This window comes from Triturus cristatus, chromosome 12 (genome assembly GCF_964204655.1).
Source record: "Triturus cristatus chromosome 12, aTriCri1.1, whole genome shotgun sequence".
Lineage (NCBI taxonomy): Eukaryota > Metazoa > Chordata > Amphibia > Caudata > Salamandridae > Triturus > Triturus cristatus.
Genome location: NC_140595.1, coordinates 136,310,161 through 136,326,749, shown reverse-complemented (window position 1 = coordinate 136,326,749; position 16,589 = coordinate 136,310,161).

Sequence of the window (16,589 nt, the reverse complement as noted above, 5' to 3'; positions counted from 1 at the left end):
TGTGTCGGGTTACCAGCGATGTGGTTATGGGTATATTTAGTGCATTGCTTCCCTGTCGTTCTAACTTCGCTCCTTTCCCCAATTACAGATCCGGTGAGGGACAGCCCGCGAACGTAGGGCCAGGATCCAAGGAGAAGGCGCAAATGGGACGCGCGCTAGCTGTAATTTCGGAGTAGCCCACCCGCAATGGAGAATATCGGGACACCGGGTCCACTGTTCTCCCAAGAGACGTCGGTCGAGGAGACGCAGTCGAGCGCACCACAGGAAGGGGTTTGGGCGGACTTTATGGCGTTCGCCCGTGAGAAGGGCACGGCGTGGGCCCAAGGTTTTCTGGAGGGTCGCAGGGTGGAGGATTCGGGCGTGGTCGTAACCCCCCCCCCATCCGAGGGCGCCCCAGGCCTTTCGGGGTCAGAGCCCTGGAGGTCCACCTGGGTGCGTAAGCCCACATCTAAAGACATGCCGGAGGCCCTGCCGGCCAGGAAACGCCAGGCGACCGCAACACGTACCGTCCTCCCGGCAGTCGCAACAACACCGGTGCACGACTCTGCCACAGGACTCACTGACATGGCCCAGATGGGCAAAGCCATAGACCAGATGCTTGGCCTCATGTCTGTCTTCCAGAGCCGCCTGGACGCATTGGCTGCACCGCCACAATTGCCCACAGCGTCGGGCTCCGCACCAGCCCAGGCACCCGTGCTCCAAGTCTGGGCTGGGCAGAGTACAACCGTGGAACAGCGCAATGGTGAGCCTGGGGGAGCCCCGGGATGTCACCTCCAGGGGACACAGGTCCCTCCACAAGTAATGCAGCGAGTACTTCCACGGCTAGCGCGTTGGCGTCCCCGCCACCCACACCGGCGGTTGCTACGCCCTCCACCCCTGCTGCTGCTGAGTCTACGCCCGCCGTGGCATCGGGTGGTGCTGCGTCAGGAGGGGAGGGCTTGGCCCAGGTTCCTAAGCCCCTGGTCACCCAAGCGCCATTGGCATCAGGCCGCTGTTCCCTGGCATGGTTGGTGCCACAGGCCGCTAAAGAAGGGATATGGAGGCGAGAGTATATAGACATCCTGACATTACTTATGCATGGGTCGGCAGGGGTGGACACGAGAAAGATGGGGCGCAAGGAAGAGGAAAGGGTCAGGTATCAGCGATGGCCGGACAAGACGATCGAAAATTGGACATCTGCATTTAATATATTGGCAGCTGTCGTAGTGCAGAAATTTCCAGAACAGAGTGAGGCCCTAATGCAGTATGCCAGCACGATCCAAGAAGAGGCGAGGCTCTCTGGGGGGTTGGGTTGGTTCTATTACGACCAGGATTTCAGGAAAAGAATGGCCATATGCCCGGACCTGGGGTGGGATCAGAAGGAGATTCAGCTTTGGGTAGAACACATGTGCCGACCCACCAGGGATAAGAAGGATCAGGCATATAAAGGGCAAGGGGAGGCAGTCGACAGAAAGAGGGATCAGTTTCCCAGGCGCCCCTTTAAGCAGCCTTTTCGGGGTGGCAGGGGGCGGGGGCAGCGGCAGGGCAAGCGATTCAATTCAGGGACATGCCGCCTTTACAACGGGGGAAACTGCACCTGGGGGAGGTCATGTAAATTCGCACACAGCTGCAGCAAGTGCGGCGCACAACACCCTGCCACTTCTTGCCCCCCCAGCCAGAGCGCACCACAGCCTGCTGCACCCAACAGGACGGACTCCCAACGCCTATGAGACCACACAGGTGCCACCCCCTCCGTCAGTCCTCCCCGCCAACTGTACCGTCCCCTCCATTTCTGGGTTCACCACAGAGCGCCCCGGCCCCGTTAAGGGTCCTTCACCCATCATCCTGGAATATATCCTCCCCCTAATTAGGCGTTATCCACTGCTTCAGGACAGGACCCTTCTGGCGGGTGGGTTCATTGATGGCTTTAGGATTCCCTACAAGGGGCCGCTGGAGTCCAGGGATGCACAGAACCTGAAGTCAGCTAGGGACATGCCCGGGGTGGTGGACCAAAAGGTACGAAAGGAGTTGTCAGCAGGAAGGGTCGCTGGGCCTTTTAGCAGCCCGCCCATGGACCATTTCTTGGTGTCACCACTGGGAGTGGTACCAAAAAAACAACAGGGCGCATACCGCTTAATTCACCACCTTTCGTACCCTGAAGGAAATTCTGTGAACCACTGGCTGGACGAGGGGATTTGTTCCGTGGCATACTGCTCCCTGGACATGGCCATTGACATGGTCAGGAGAGTAGGGAAGGGGGCGTGGTTGGCGAAGGCGGACATTGAATCCGCGTTCCGCCTGCTGCCGGTGCATCCAGCTAGTCAGCATCTGCTAGGCTTCAAGTGGGCGGGACAGTTCTTTTATGATCGCTGCATGCCGATGGGTTGTGCAGTCTCCTGCGCCTACTTCGAAGCCTTCAGCTCGTTCCTTCAGTGGGCCTTGGGGGACCTTCACGGGATCACGCAGGTGACCCACTATCTGGATGACTTCCTATTCTTCGGTCCGGGTGGGACGGACGAGTGTGCGATAGGCTTGAGTCGGTTTGAGGAGCTGGCAGAGTTTCTAGGAGTTCCCCTTGCCCCAGGTAAGACCGAGGGGCCGGCACAGGTCTTGACCTTTCTTGGCGTGGAGCTAGATACGGTAAAAGGCGAGTCGAGGCTCCCCGCCGATAAGGTACTGGGCTTGTTGCAGGATATCCAGGCGCTGTTGGGCAAGGACAAAGCGACCCTAGGGGCTGTCCAGAGCTTGATTGGCAAATTGAACTTTGCAGCAAGAGTGATTCCAGCGGGCAGGGTGTTCTCGAGGAGGCTGGCAGGGGCCACGGCAAATGTAACTCAGAAGCACCATTTTGTACGACTGACCGCCGGTTTGAAGGCTGATCTCGCCATGTGGGCAGAATTCCTCATTGGTTTTAATGGGACGGTGATTTGGAGGGCCCCGTGGATAGCCAGCCAGGAGCTTTGCTTGTTTTCAGATGCGTCTGGAAGGGAAGGTTTTGGTGTGATCCTGGGGGAAGAGTGGTGCGCTATGCGGTGGCCTAATGCGTGGCGAAAAAAGAAGGTGACACAGAACATTGCAGTGTTGGAACTCTTCCCAATTATAGTAGCGCTGCATCTCTGGCGGGCCACACTGAGCAACATGAAGGTGGTCTTCTGGTCAGACAACATGACGGTGGTGCACGCCATCAACGGCCTTACTGCCTCGTGCCCGCTAGTCCTGAGTCTGCTGAGGGAGTTAGTCAAGGAGGGTCTGCGCAGCAATGTCGAGTTTAGGGCGCGGCACATCGCGGGTGTACGGAATGTGGCAGCTGACGCTCTTTCTCGCTTTCAGTGGCTCCGGTTCCGAGAGGCCTGGCCGCGGGCAAGGGCGGAGATGACACCATTCCCGGACCACCTCTGGCGCTTGCTTCGGTGGGGGAAAGACTGAGGAAGATGGGGGAGAGGTCCTTGGCGCCAGCGACGCGGAGGAAGTACGACTCACAGTTAGCAACGTTCAGAGCAGTAGTGGAGGCGCTGGGTTGCTCAGCCTTGGGGGCAGGGGAACAGGTAGAGGCTTTTGTGGTGAGGGCCAAGGAGGACGGCAGATAGCACTCATGGATTTGTGGTCACCTGGCGGCCGTGCGCCATGACGCCAGGTTGGATGGGAGTGTCGACCCAACGGGGTCATCCAAGATTAGGGCGGCCTTGAAGGTCTGGGCCAGGGAGGAGGTTAGACAACCTGACACCAGGGCACCCATTGAATTCATAGACCTTCAGCTCCTCCTGGACACGGTACCCCTGATCACTTTCTCCCCGTTCGAAGCTAGGCTGTTTTCAACGGCTTTCTGCCTGGCATTCTTTGGCGCATTTAGGGTCAGCGAGCTAGTGGCAAAATCTAAGGCTGACCTGTCTGACTCAGCGCTGGGGATTGCGGATGTGGCCCTCAATGCATCGCTGGAGCTACGGATTCGCAGATCAAAGACAGACCAGGCGGGGAGGGGGAAGACAGTTGTGCTACAGACCCTAGGGGACAACAGGTACTGCCCGGTTCACATGGTCAGGGAATACCTGGCCTTGCGTCCAGCGTCCCCGGGCCCCTTCCTGATTCATGCAGATGGATCCCCCCTCACCAAGTTTCAGTTCGACCGTATTCTGGGTGCCACCCTGTCCAAGGCTGGCCTATCGGGGAGTGGGCGCAGATTCTCCTCGCACTCCTTCAGAATTGGTGCTGCCACTTCAGCGGTGAAAGCCGGCCTGGGCCCAGAGGGGGTAAAAGGGGTGGGGCGTTGGGAGTCGGATTGTTTTGAGAGGTATGTTCGCCCTTGATGCTGTATGTGCAGATCCGACTATTCCCGCCCTGGGTTTCTTGTTCCTTTGGATGAACGTATCGAATTTTGTGTGTAATAAAGATACGACTACCTAAAAGCTGCTTCATCGTTTCATTGACAGGTCACCAGGTTTGGTTGCTGGGACACTCCTACATCACGAGGCTGGAACGCTGGGCAGCACACAGGAACTGGTCGCAGAATTTTGCTAACACACAGTTCGTGTGGTTGGGTTCCCCGGGAATGAAATGGAGTGAAGCCCGGGGCATAATTGAACAGCGCCTGGCTGTTGTGGGGGTTCTGCCATCCATTATTATCTTACACCTAGGGGGTAATGATCTGGTTTCCAGGGGAAGGAGGGCCCTGCTCATGTCCATGCAAACTGACTTGCCGGCCATTAGCCAGGTTGGGGGGGTCATGCGAAGTCTGGTGGTCTGAAATTGTACCCCGTAGGATTTGGAGAGGGGCCAGGTCCCCGGCAGCAGTAGAACGGTCGCGTAGAAGGGTCAATAGGTCCATGCAAAAATTTATGGAGCGTAGGGGCATGGGCTTCATCAGACATGCATTGATCCAAGAGAAGGTTGAGGGGTACTACGAGAAGGATGGAGTGCACCTGTCCAGGGTAGGGATGGACATGTTCCTGCTCGACGTACAAGAGGCGCTAGCTAGCAAGGGACATCAGTAACACCTATGGAGGGTAGGGGGGGCTCTGGCAGCGACGGTAGCCTCCCCAGAGCTGTGGCGGAGTTACAGGGCGATCTGGAGGCAGACGGGTACAGTAAGGGTACCTCTGCGACAGGCGGTACAGTAAGGGTACCCCTGTCCGGCACAGTAAGGGTGCCCGAGCCAAGGTCCAGGAGCCGAAGGGGGTTCTGGGAAGACCGCGACGGCGCCCCGTTAGTCCTTCGGGCGGTTGGGGGGCCTGACCAACCGGGGGTGTGCCACAACACGCTCCGCCCCTGTCAGAAGGGGCGGGAGTAGGAGACAGATCACGTGACCCAGTGGATGATCTGAAAATAAATATGTGCCACACTGCCGGGCATCGACCCACCGTGTGTGCTGGCTCACCAGGCGGGCGGAGCAGCTAGGGGCTGCTTGCCCTGCATCGCCCGTAAGATAACCCATTTATCGTCATACTTATGTTGTATGAAATAAACCTGCAGCAGTTCTTCACCCACAATGAAAGTGTCAGTGTTATTCTTGGGTGACGTCTGTGCATGCGTGTTGTTTGAAGCGGATGACGGTGTGGTCACTATGAAATGGCATAAAGAGCCAAAGACTGGTTCACCCAAAGACTTTCTCCATGCACAAAATGGAGGAATAAACAGCGTGGTGGGTGTGGCAACGCACATTATAGAGCGAAACGTGCTGCGCATGAAACCTTTGCCGACAACGGCATGTTCTGAAAACCGACGGAATCCTCTCTCCCTCTTTAGGCGCGGGCACCTCACAAGTCGCATTCTCCGAGCTACTCTGCAATGTCGTCTTTTCTCCGTTCTCTGCAAAGTGATTCAAGACAAAATAAACACTCGTCCTTTTTTGCAGGTCCTGAAATAACCACAGGAATTTGAAACCGGATCCCTGGGAGAGTAAACTATTAAAAGTGCAGTCTGTGTCTCCGGCTGGCACGCCCTGCGCTCCTCGTCAGGAGGGTTTGCTCAGTGAGCGCTGAGCTGTCTCCAAAATGTGTCCGAGACACAGCCCCTCTGTTCGTGGACACTCTCATCCCACGAGACCCCTCAACCAGACGGTTTGGCAAATTAGTGTCCTGCTCGAATGTGTAAATTATGTTACCTAAGGAAGGTACCCTGCTAACCTGATGGTTCTTTTGCTGGAGTTGGCAAGAACTATTGTTTCTGGCACTAAATTGACACTGAATACAGCTTTTTTTTTACACCGTAAAACTTGAAATATAAAAAAATAATAAAGAATGTTTATTATCGTTTTATTTTCTTCTACCTTGGAGTCTTGGGGGCGGGGCGAGGGGATGACAGGCACCAAGGGGGGAGTGGTGGGCACTGCTGTCAGTACACATGATGGTTATGTGCACTCAAGCTGTCTCCAACCCGAGCTGTTGCCAGGTTGGAGACAGTGGGCACGGGCTCCCAGTCTGCCTGGGAGCACAAATCGAGGGCGCTCCGGCCACTGACTCTGCGCTCATGCTGTGAGAGCTTCGTCAGGATTGGCCGCAGGGCAGTCTGGGAGCTTGTGCCTGCAGTGGAGCCAGAAGAGCGGTGATGCGGTGGGAATTCACATATTTTTTTCAAAGAAATTATTTTTGGTTTTGTGCCCCCGCCCGGTCACCTTGCTCCGACACCAGCTGCAACTGGAGGGAACATTGGGTCAGTTCCGTGCTCATGACTGGATAGCTTTGTTGACTCACTTCCCTGCACCTAATTTGATGTTTTTTCTCTCTATTCTTCTGCTTGTTCTACACAAGAGCATTTTGGTTGCACAGAGTTTCTTTGGTTGTTTTATCCTTTCACTTCTGACGTCAGACATTGTTTTGTTATGCCTGAGAGGAACTATTTACTCTCCTTCCCTCTCTCTCCTTCTTTCCCACTCCATCTCTTCCCACCTCCCTTCGTTGGGTGTCCTTCTGCCTCAAGGTTTCAAACATTTTTTGACCTTTTCAAACTCTGTGCCTTCCAGTGGTATATGCATGCTTGTGAATCGTTTTGTTTTAACTTATGCTATTCAAATATAGCTGCCCCAAATGTGCAGGCAGCTATTGGAGCCAATTTTGAATGTCATCCGTTGAAACATTACTAAATATTTTTAAACAAGGGCCACCAAGGAGGTTGTGCGCACATGCACGCCAACTATGTAAGTCAAATGAGCACTGACGAAGCCAATAGGTTGCACTGCGGAGACATACTGGTTTTGGCATTTTTAAATTAGCATTCTCCAGTGGCGGCTCCTCCGCAATGGCGGAGAAGCGTCACTCCACTGCCTGGCTCAGAGCCAGCAAATGTAAAATAAAACTATGTACTTGCATCGTTATATTTTGCATTTGCCGGCTTTTAGCCAGTGCTGTAGGGAGGGGCGGGGCCTAGGCGTGGGACTAAGGAGGAGGAGTGCAACATGCACTACACTCCCTAAGTTCTCACGTATGTTTGTTAGGCTGTCTCAGGTCGACCAAAACACACATGCACACTTAGGTTTTCTCCAATCCAGCTGCATTGAGCAGCCGAGCTGGAGAAACCCCCACAGACTCCCTGGTCTGAGCAGGGCGTCTTTTGAGCCCGCTCTGGCCTATCCCAGCGCTGCTCTGCAGCACAAATATTGGATGGGAGTCTGTCCCAGGGGCTGCTGGGACCCAGGAAGAGGAGAGGCGACGAATGCGACACGATGCCGGAGGTGGCCGGGGGCTAAAGGAAAGTTTTTTGTTTTTTTAAATATATTATTCCTAACCCCCCCTTCTGCATGACCCCCCCCCCCCCCACATGACCCTTCCCGCCTCACCACCCTTTATTTGTGGCAGCCGCTACTGGCATTATCCAAATAAACTAAACATTGCAGGGGAAAGGTTAAGTATATTATTTAGCGATGATCTCTTTAGGTGTAATACATTCCGTCCCCCAGCCACACTCTTACTAGCTTTTTAAAAAACCTGCGTCAAAGCCTTCCGCCTTTCTGGGTTTGGTTCTTTTGCATAGGCCTGGGCGGTGAACCCCGCCCAGGCCTATTGCACCATCACCAACTCTAATCACGGATGCTACATTTAAATTACCTTCAACTCCTCGTCAATTACAATCCGACTTACATCATCCGGGCACCTTTTCTTATCTTTCCTGCCATGCTCCTGCCAGGCAGGGCTCCCTAGACTAGGTCCGGGGTCTCTCTTTTCACACTCTTTCTTGCCAATATCTCCTTGTCCTAAGTATATTACTGTCACCCTTGTGCTGATGAAGCTCAGATTTATTTTTCCTTTCCATTAGAGCTGAGAACTCTGACTGTTCTACAGTCATTCATCATTAAGGCTCATTTTGACTTCCCCAGAAACAGGTGCAATGATATTGGAATCTTTGATTTTGTCAGGATCCCAGCATATATATCCAGGGATTACAAGGTATTTCTGCTGAAATAGGAGATAACATGCTGACCTGGGAGAAGGGGATCTATTTCTATGTGTTTTCTCTTCCTATGGTAAAATTTCACCCAAATCCACATATATTTACTAACTGCTTGAAGAAGGTGGTAAATGTATGGGAGATCTTTTCCCTCAGCCAGCATGCAGGAGGGGAGTGGTGGAACGAGGGCAGTGTGGGTTCTACTTCAGCTATACTGCAGTACGTGAGCGGGCGAAGGCTGGGCACAACAGCTGCCCGCAGCTACGCAGCTCCACCTGCAGTCCAGATCTGGTGTCTTCGGGCTTGGAATTATCAGGTCTTGAGTTTGTGGACCAGATAAATCCAGGCTCAGGGATGCTGGTAAACTCATAGCTGCCAAAGCATTATTACCCCATGTACCACTCGGGTACACTCTTAATGAGGCCGCAATGCCTCTCTGCTCAATTCCCCAATGACAGAATTTATCTATTTTACTGCATCGTCTCCTCCAATAACTCTGATCTCCCACATTGCTCCCCAATCCCATAGAACCGATCATCCTCCTCTCTGCCAGGTGCTAAAATCCTTTATCGTGTCCACCATCACTGTAGCGCAGTTCCACAATGGAGTCAATCTCCCACACTGCCAATCCCTCACTAAAACTCTAGTGAAGAGTATGCTGCACTTTTATAGTAGTTTGCCATTGAGACACACACAATGTTCATTCACCTCACCTAACAAAATAATAAGCTGGGCAAAGAAAGCACTGTATAATCTTCAGAAAAACACGCCCACTCTACTCAGCCGTCACTCAGCCGTCACCAAGGTGGTTGGCTGTCTACACACTACAGCATACAGCATTCATTTTGCTGCTCAAAATACTACACTCCTAAAAACCCTCAATCTTTCTTGACAGATCACATGATACTCCCACCTCAGCTCATGTGAGCGTGTATATGGGTTTGTATCTTGGTGCAAGCGAGCATTATAACTTTTAGGTACCCACCATTTTTTAGGGTAGTTTAAAGTGCTTCATGACTAGTTATGTGTTTGAGTTCCTGGGATGAGAAGTTAAAGCAAATGAATAGGTTATTTTAGGGTCAGTCTTCCGATGTCATCAGATGGCACAGAAGGGGCATTTAGTTCAATAAGGGAAAGACTACATAATTGGGCCACACCGATAAGTAAAGCTGGTATAACATAAGCAATGGGTTCAAGAGGGATGTCAATGTGTTCGCCCACACACCACCTCTACTTCTGGTCTCCAAGACAGGAAGAGTGGTGACGACCAATATAGGCTGCACTCTCAAGTGCAAAAACTTCAACCAATCCCCTTCAAGCTTAGATAAGGATTACAAAATCAGACAAATGCTCTAAGACAGGTAGGAATACATTGTGTAGGTGTCCACCGCTGTGTAGCACATCCCTTATTGAGGTGTATCCTCCATGATCGGGAAAGAAAATGAACTGGGAACTTGGAGCCAGTTGTACTAACCTTTTTTTACAGTTGCAAACACGGTGAATTGGAGTTTGTAACAGCATAAAAGTTGATTTCGTATATGTATTAATCCTGATTTACAAGTTAGTAAACTTCTCCTGACTCCTAAAATAGTACTGGGGCGGATCACAAATTCAGTATTTGGAAGGGGAAGTGTTTTGGTCATCCCTTCCAAACAATGAATCCCTAAGCCTGGTTGCAAACCACTGACAAGTTACTGACACCAAAGTTGGAGTGGTAACTCATTCACAAAAGTAAAGGGGTTCCCTTTCCAACCTCTTCCATTTTGTGAATTGTGGAAAGGTTTCTGATGGAGTAGGCAGCAGTCCAAGGAACCACTGCTGACTCTCAGAGAAACTTTATTTTTTAAATAAAATAAAAAAATCAAAGCAGCTTCATGTCTTTCAAGGTGATTGCATGCTTTAAAAATAGTTTCTTTATTTGAATTGCAATCAAAGACATAGGGCCTTATTACGATGTTAACATCGTAGCCGACTGGAACTGCCCGACCGTAGGTCTGTGGATCCGACTGCAGAATATGGATGCGACTGCCCTATGGGCTGTCGGAAACACCCATTATTCAATGGCAGCTTGTGCAGCGGGTGAAAAGGCCAGCATTACAATCTGCCATTGAAAAATGTATGTTTGTGAACATCCATGCACCGTGTGGCCGGCACCATGCGGTGCCTGCCACATTGTGTAGGGATATATAGGTGTCACCTTAGGTGCCCCCCAGGCCCCATAGCGGAGGGCGGGGGGAAGGAGATCCTGCTAGCGGTCACCCAATATCACTTTCGGACAGACTTCCCATGTCGGAAATGCCCACATAAAATGGCTGTTGGAAAGGGACATCATAATTCCGACGGCGCGGTCGAGGCTGGCTATGCCGTCATTATGGAATTATGAGTATTTCCGACACTCTGATGGGCTCAAGGAGCCTGTCGGAAGTGTAGTGGAATCCCCCTGTAGGTTTCCCTCCAACCGCCATTATTGTAATACAGCGGTCGGAATGAAACCATCGATGTCGGGCACAAAGCCTCCGACAAGCTGTCAGATCACTTTCTACCCGACATCAAAATCAGGCCCATAGTAGTCTGTTTACCCTTAAAGGACCTCCGTTAGCAGCTCTGAATCAGCTCGAGGTACCAACGGACAGAGCGGGCCCCCTTGTTCTGAGCTGTAGCCCGGTGAGGTGAGGCCAGCTTTCTCATGATTAAGGGTGTCACTTTCACTCTGTAATCCCTGGAGAAACAAGACTTAAGGTTGTCTTCATTCTAACCTTGTATGTCATTGTTTGCTATCCTTTTTCACATTTTCACAATTGTGCAGTAGCATCATACCATCTAGGTCCTGAAGAAAGCTGTGATTCCATAAAAATCAAGATGACTGAAACATGTAGACCCTGTTTCTGGACTCATGCAGTCATTTTTTTAACAAACTGCATCTGCACTGTTTTTAATCTGGACATCAGGGGATAGTGAATAAAACTTTTTTCTCCTGGTAGCCCATTTTATTTTCACTTCACTGCTCACACACATGCACTGCGCCCATCATTCTCACGTCTTCACTTCTGAAAGATTCTAATGATCCGTTATACTGACATTTACCCTAAAACATCCCTGAGCTCCTCCCTCACAGTGAGGGGTTGTAGCCCTTGGTTGCACTAGGATTTGCAACCAAGAGGAGATCCCAGATGATGAAGCATGTCACTTCGGTGAGTGATGGGATTCTGTCCTTTTAAAAGGACCCCCGGTAACATATTTAAGGTCTATACTTGTGCATCTTTTCTTCATACCTTTGCTAGGTATGACAGACCCGTGGATTTGTTTGTGTTTTCATGTTACATTTGGGGAAAATATCCGCGCCGGTCCCTAAAATGTTCCCTTAGACCCCCCACTATCCTCTGTATTTTTAAAATTTTTTAAATGTCTTTTTTTACCCTTAAAGGTCATTATCTCTGTGATTCAAAACAGTTTCATGTCCTTTAAGGGGATTGGATGCTTAAAAAAATAGCTTCTTTATTCAAATTGCAATCAAAGACACATTAGTCTGTTTACCCTTAAAGGTCACCATCCTTGTGATTAAATCAATCAGAGTGAGTCGCAATGTGCAACCAATTTAATTCAAATTAATTAGGTAGGTCATATTGTGACCCACTCCATTTCAGAATTTTACAAACCGACCTATTAGTGCACAGGTTGCTTCCCAAAATGCAATACTGCTTGCAAAAATACTGCTCGGAAATTGCAAACTATTTATTGCGACCACTATAATAATACATCTGGCCCATATGATGATGTCCGGGTGGTCAAATGTTGATTAGCAACCCGTTGATGTATACTGATTCATAAACCCAGGTGTGGATTAAGGACTTGCTTAGACATTAATGGATTTTGAGTTATGGGTTATGTACATGGTCTGTTAAACATGGGTTAGGGCCATGAGTAGTTGAATTGGTTGGATCTGAAAGACAATAGAATAAATTGGTATAGGAGAAGGTCTGTAGAACATATTCTGGCAGGGATACAACAGTCGATATTATGTTGCCCACTGTTGCTAAACCTTGTAAATTTGTTTACTGGGTTTATATATAGAATACTGAGGTCCGCGTGAGATTTGAGGCCACAGGTTTAAATCTCGTTCAGAAAACAAAGTGGGTAAACAAACATACTACAGCGATCTGAGTGTGACATGCTGGTCACAGGTTCCCATTAAAGTGAAGTAACTCAAGGGGCTAATGAACCTACAGCAGATATATTTGTATAATGTGTATGTTTCATATTCCATCACCAATAAGGTATTTTCTATCAGAATTGCCGAAGGAGTGCAAACCATGTATCAGCAGACATCTAAGACTAAAAAGCGAAAACTTTAAAACCTATGATCAAATTCCTCTTAAAATTAACCACTATCAAGCAAAGGGCACATCACACTCAAACCCACTAAACCCCTCCCATACGCCACCCATATTGCTCTCTTTCAAACTTGCATATGGGGACCTTTCTCTTACCTGAGGGCTTGGCAAGTACTCATGATTTATCTAGCACTGTTATCCCAACAGCCACTGCAGAGATCTCGAGTTTCCCAACTCCAGGTGTGCGTACCTCAAACAGTAGAGATTTCTCTCCTCTGCCTTCTGGGATTTGTAGTTGTTTCGATTCCACTACAAAATCAGGACTACAAAAAATACCTTGGATGGGTGAGCTACTCGCGGATGAATAAAGCTCTGGCCTACCCCTATGATTCCAATGCATCGTGCAGATTTCAGCAGCTTTTCTTCAGGTTCCACTTACGGTACAAAACTTGGACCCAAAACGTAATTCTGGTCAATATTTGCAGAGAGACATCCCTGCTGACATTTGCAAACTGTGGGCGTGGACTACGTCATAATTATGGTTCTCCTCAGCCCAAATGCTATCACAACACAGGGTGGGGCACTTTTTGTTCAAACATCTTTATAGATATTAAGACTTAACAAAAAGTGATTTCTTTTTGTAAAATATAAATTATATATATATAAGAATAAATAAGAATGAACATAATAGAAATTAATAAACAGGAATAAAAATACATACAATAAAGTATAAAACGTGATAAAGAATAAATGAGAATAAAAAAAAAAAAGTCTTTTAACTAACCCATCCTCTTTACATTTCTGCTCCAGCACTGAACTAATCCTAGGACTTTCAATAAAGGGATAATATTGCCTCTTTTGTAGCATCTTGGAAATAGCAGTGTGACTGTGCAAAAGCTTCATACCAGAGGGAGTAGGTTAGTTAAATAAAGAGTAGCAAGTTAACCAATATACCTAGGGTGTTGAGTAGCGAACAACTCATGGACATAGAGTGCTCGCTGTAAGATCAAAGATCATCTCAATATTGTTTTTAAGGAGATTGAAGTTTCTACTTTTAGTCTTCAAGTGATCTAAGAGATTGTTCTCCAAGGTTCTGGCCTGTGGTAAGAAGGGATGTAAGTAGCCACATATTTCCAAGATGGTGTTCAATGTTTTACTTTACTTTGTATGAAGATAAAAAGGTTATTCCAAAGGAGTCTGTCATTGTTGATGAGTGAGCACTACGCTTGGAACTGAGAGCTTCGCAGGGAGCATATCGTACCCTTTAGGTGTGAATGGACAAGTTGCTTGCTGCTTTCCACTCAGAGAGGATGGGCTTGGTTGCTAAAGCCAGCTTTAGATCCACCAGCCGCAGCTGTGATTTATCCAGTAACCTGTTGATGTATGCTATTGTTGGGTCAAGGTTTTCATTAATGTCGAAAAAGTTAGGAATGTATTAATAAATTTCTTTAGATGTTGTCAGTTCTGGCATGTTTCTATTGCAAGGGTAGCTAACTTATAGAGTTCCGTCAGAGTACAGTAAGCTCTACGTTGGGCAAAAAAAGCAAAATTAGGGCTGCGTTTGAGGGTATTTTAAATTTGAATGACAAGTACCCTATTTGTGATCTTTCTTTGGTCAATGAGTCCTTTGTTTATTGTGTTAGTGTCATTTTCTTTGTGTCTCTGTGTTTTCAGTCAGTCTAGTTCAGGTTGGAGAAAGTATTTTTACAGTTTTGTGACTACCTGTTGTCATTTTGAAGTTTTTCTCAACACTTCAAGCAGTTCCAGTTTGAACACAATGCCAAGTTTTAATTGAGATACTTTTAGTTCTAAAAAATTATAAAATTCGCACAGTGCACACAAGGCTATCTGTCTCCATGTGAAGCCGGTATCTGGTGCACCTACATCTTGTATACTTTCTTTATTCTGCTGTCCCATTAAATTAGGTTTCCTTGAATTTTGATGGGTTTATTATTCCATAGTGGCATTAAATAGGATTTATAAATCTATTTTTTATGTTTTTTGGATAATTTCAACAAAGCTGTTGCCTTATTGGCCAGCATACGATAGCAGTAAGGGGAATGTAATCTAAGAGAATTAAGGACAGATGTGATATGAGATGTGGCAATGAAACCTTCCTTAGTTGTAACCGTGCGGAACAAGACAATGAGTGTGGGCGTAACCTATCAGTGCTTTGATATATCAAAAAGGCTGTTCCATACTTATGGTAGTTAGCTAAATTGATTCCACTCAATTCTCTCTGTATTTGTACCTTTTTCAAAACATTCTAGCCCTTTGGATTTTCAAAAGAAAGTTGGGATTAGTGGTAAAGTCTCCTGAAGAATTGATATGACAGTCTAAAGTGAATCATGCCTGTAAGGTAGTTTGCAGTTGGAGTAGTTTTAATTTTGCTGATTTGAGCTTTTTCGAATCATGAAATGTATTTTGTGGACCATTCCTCGAGTGGGTCAGAGATTTTATTCAGAAATCATTTTTCTTTCTAAAGAATTTAATCGTGAGTTAGGGAATCATACATTGCTGAGACTAAAAGGGATTTAAATGAATGTTGTTTCTAAAAGACTGCATAGCAATCACACAGCAGCAACCGCTCAGTAAACACAGCGGAAGATACTTGGAAAGCGCCCCACCCAGAAGACCAATAGTAGTTCTTGGGTCACAGTACAAAGCAATTTCTCACTCAAGCCACTCCCCGAAGAGCACAGGCGGGACTGTGCAGGTGTGGCCGGTTTATCTTTTCCTGATTCGTTGCTGTCACACCTTTCTCCTGCGGTTTGGGAATCCACCCTGAGTCTTAGCCTTGCAAGTTCAGCACAACTGGTTAGTCTCACCGTGTGTGATCTCAAAAGGCAACAATAGGTGCCTGCAAATACTTTCACTTGGATGTGTTGTATAGTGTTCTCTGTTCCACTACCTGCAGCAGGATAAGTGAAAGGATCAGAGGGCAAACAGCTCCTTTTAGACTCTCCTGGCTCCCTCATTGGATGAAGAGAAGGGTGGTGGGAAAACTCAGAGGATAATTTGTAACATCTGAAATGAGACACTTTAGAATCAGACCAGCTCACTGGTGAATAAAACCTGCCACCATTTGGAGCCACCACCTTTAGTGGAAATTGTGAAATGTTTTGTGGAACTCAAGGCCTATTCACAATAAGTGTCATCACATTGGCTCTCAGAAGAGAGGCGCAGGACAGAATAAACACAGAACCTGAACTTCATTCCTGCTTCTTTGAAAGCATTCAGTCCAATGCGCCTAATCTAGCAGCTTTTAGAAGCACCACATTCAGTTTTAAAGTCATCTAAATACCCAGAATCAATTCATTTCGCCTTGTGCAGCACATGAACAAACCAATGACGGAGTTCAGCCTGTAAAGAGAAACAGCTACTCTAGGGCAGGTGCCATGAGGAGGGTCTCAGAAGACCAGATGAGAGACAGACTCAGGCACTGTGGAGTAATCAGAGATACTCCCTGGACAAGAGACAAATCTAATAATTCTTCATAAACAGGAGGTGATTTTCAATCAAAGGATCGAAGAAGCGGGGTTAGAGAAAACGCTCTGCCACTGAGGCGAGAGTACCTGAGTCATCACCAATGAACTGAGGGTTCAAGTTCGATAAGATTTAGAAGGAGATGGTGAAAAGAAAAGAGTTCCAGAATTATTGGGAGTTATTAAAGTGCCCTCACTCAGTAGTAAAAATAGTAGCTGTAAGGGCAGGACAGGCCAATCTTCCGCTGTTGCATTTCCCCAGGTGTTCAGAAGGCCAGAGGGCTCGGGCTGCTTCTAGAACAGGATGTGCTGCCATAGACCAACCACAGCCTGATGGTCTCTACTCTAGTCACAGAGTCCTACAGTGCGGGCTGGTTTTAACATATTTTTACTGGGCTGGCTCTGGTTTACTGTTGCA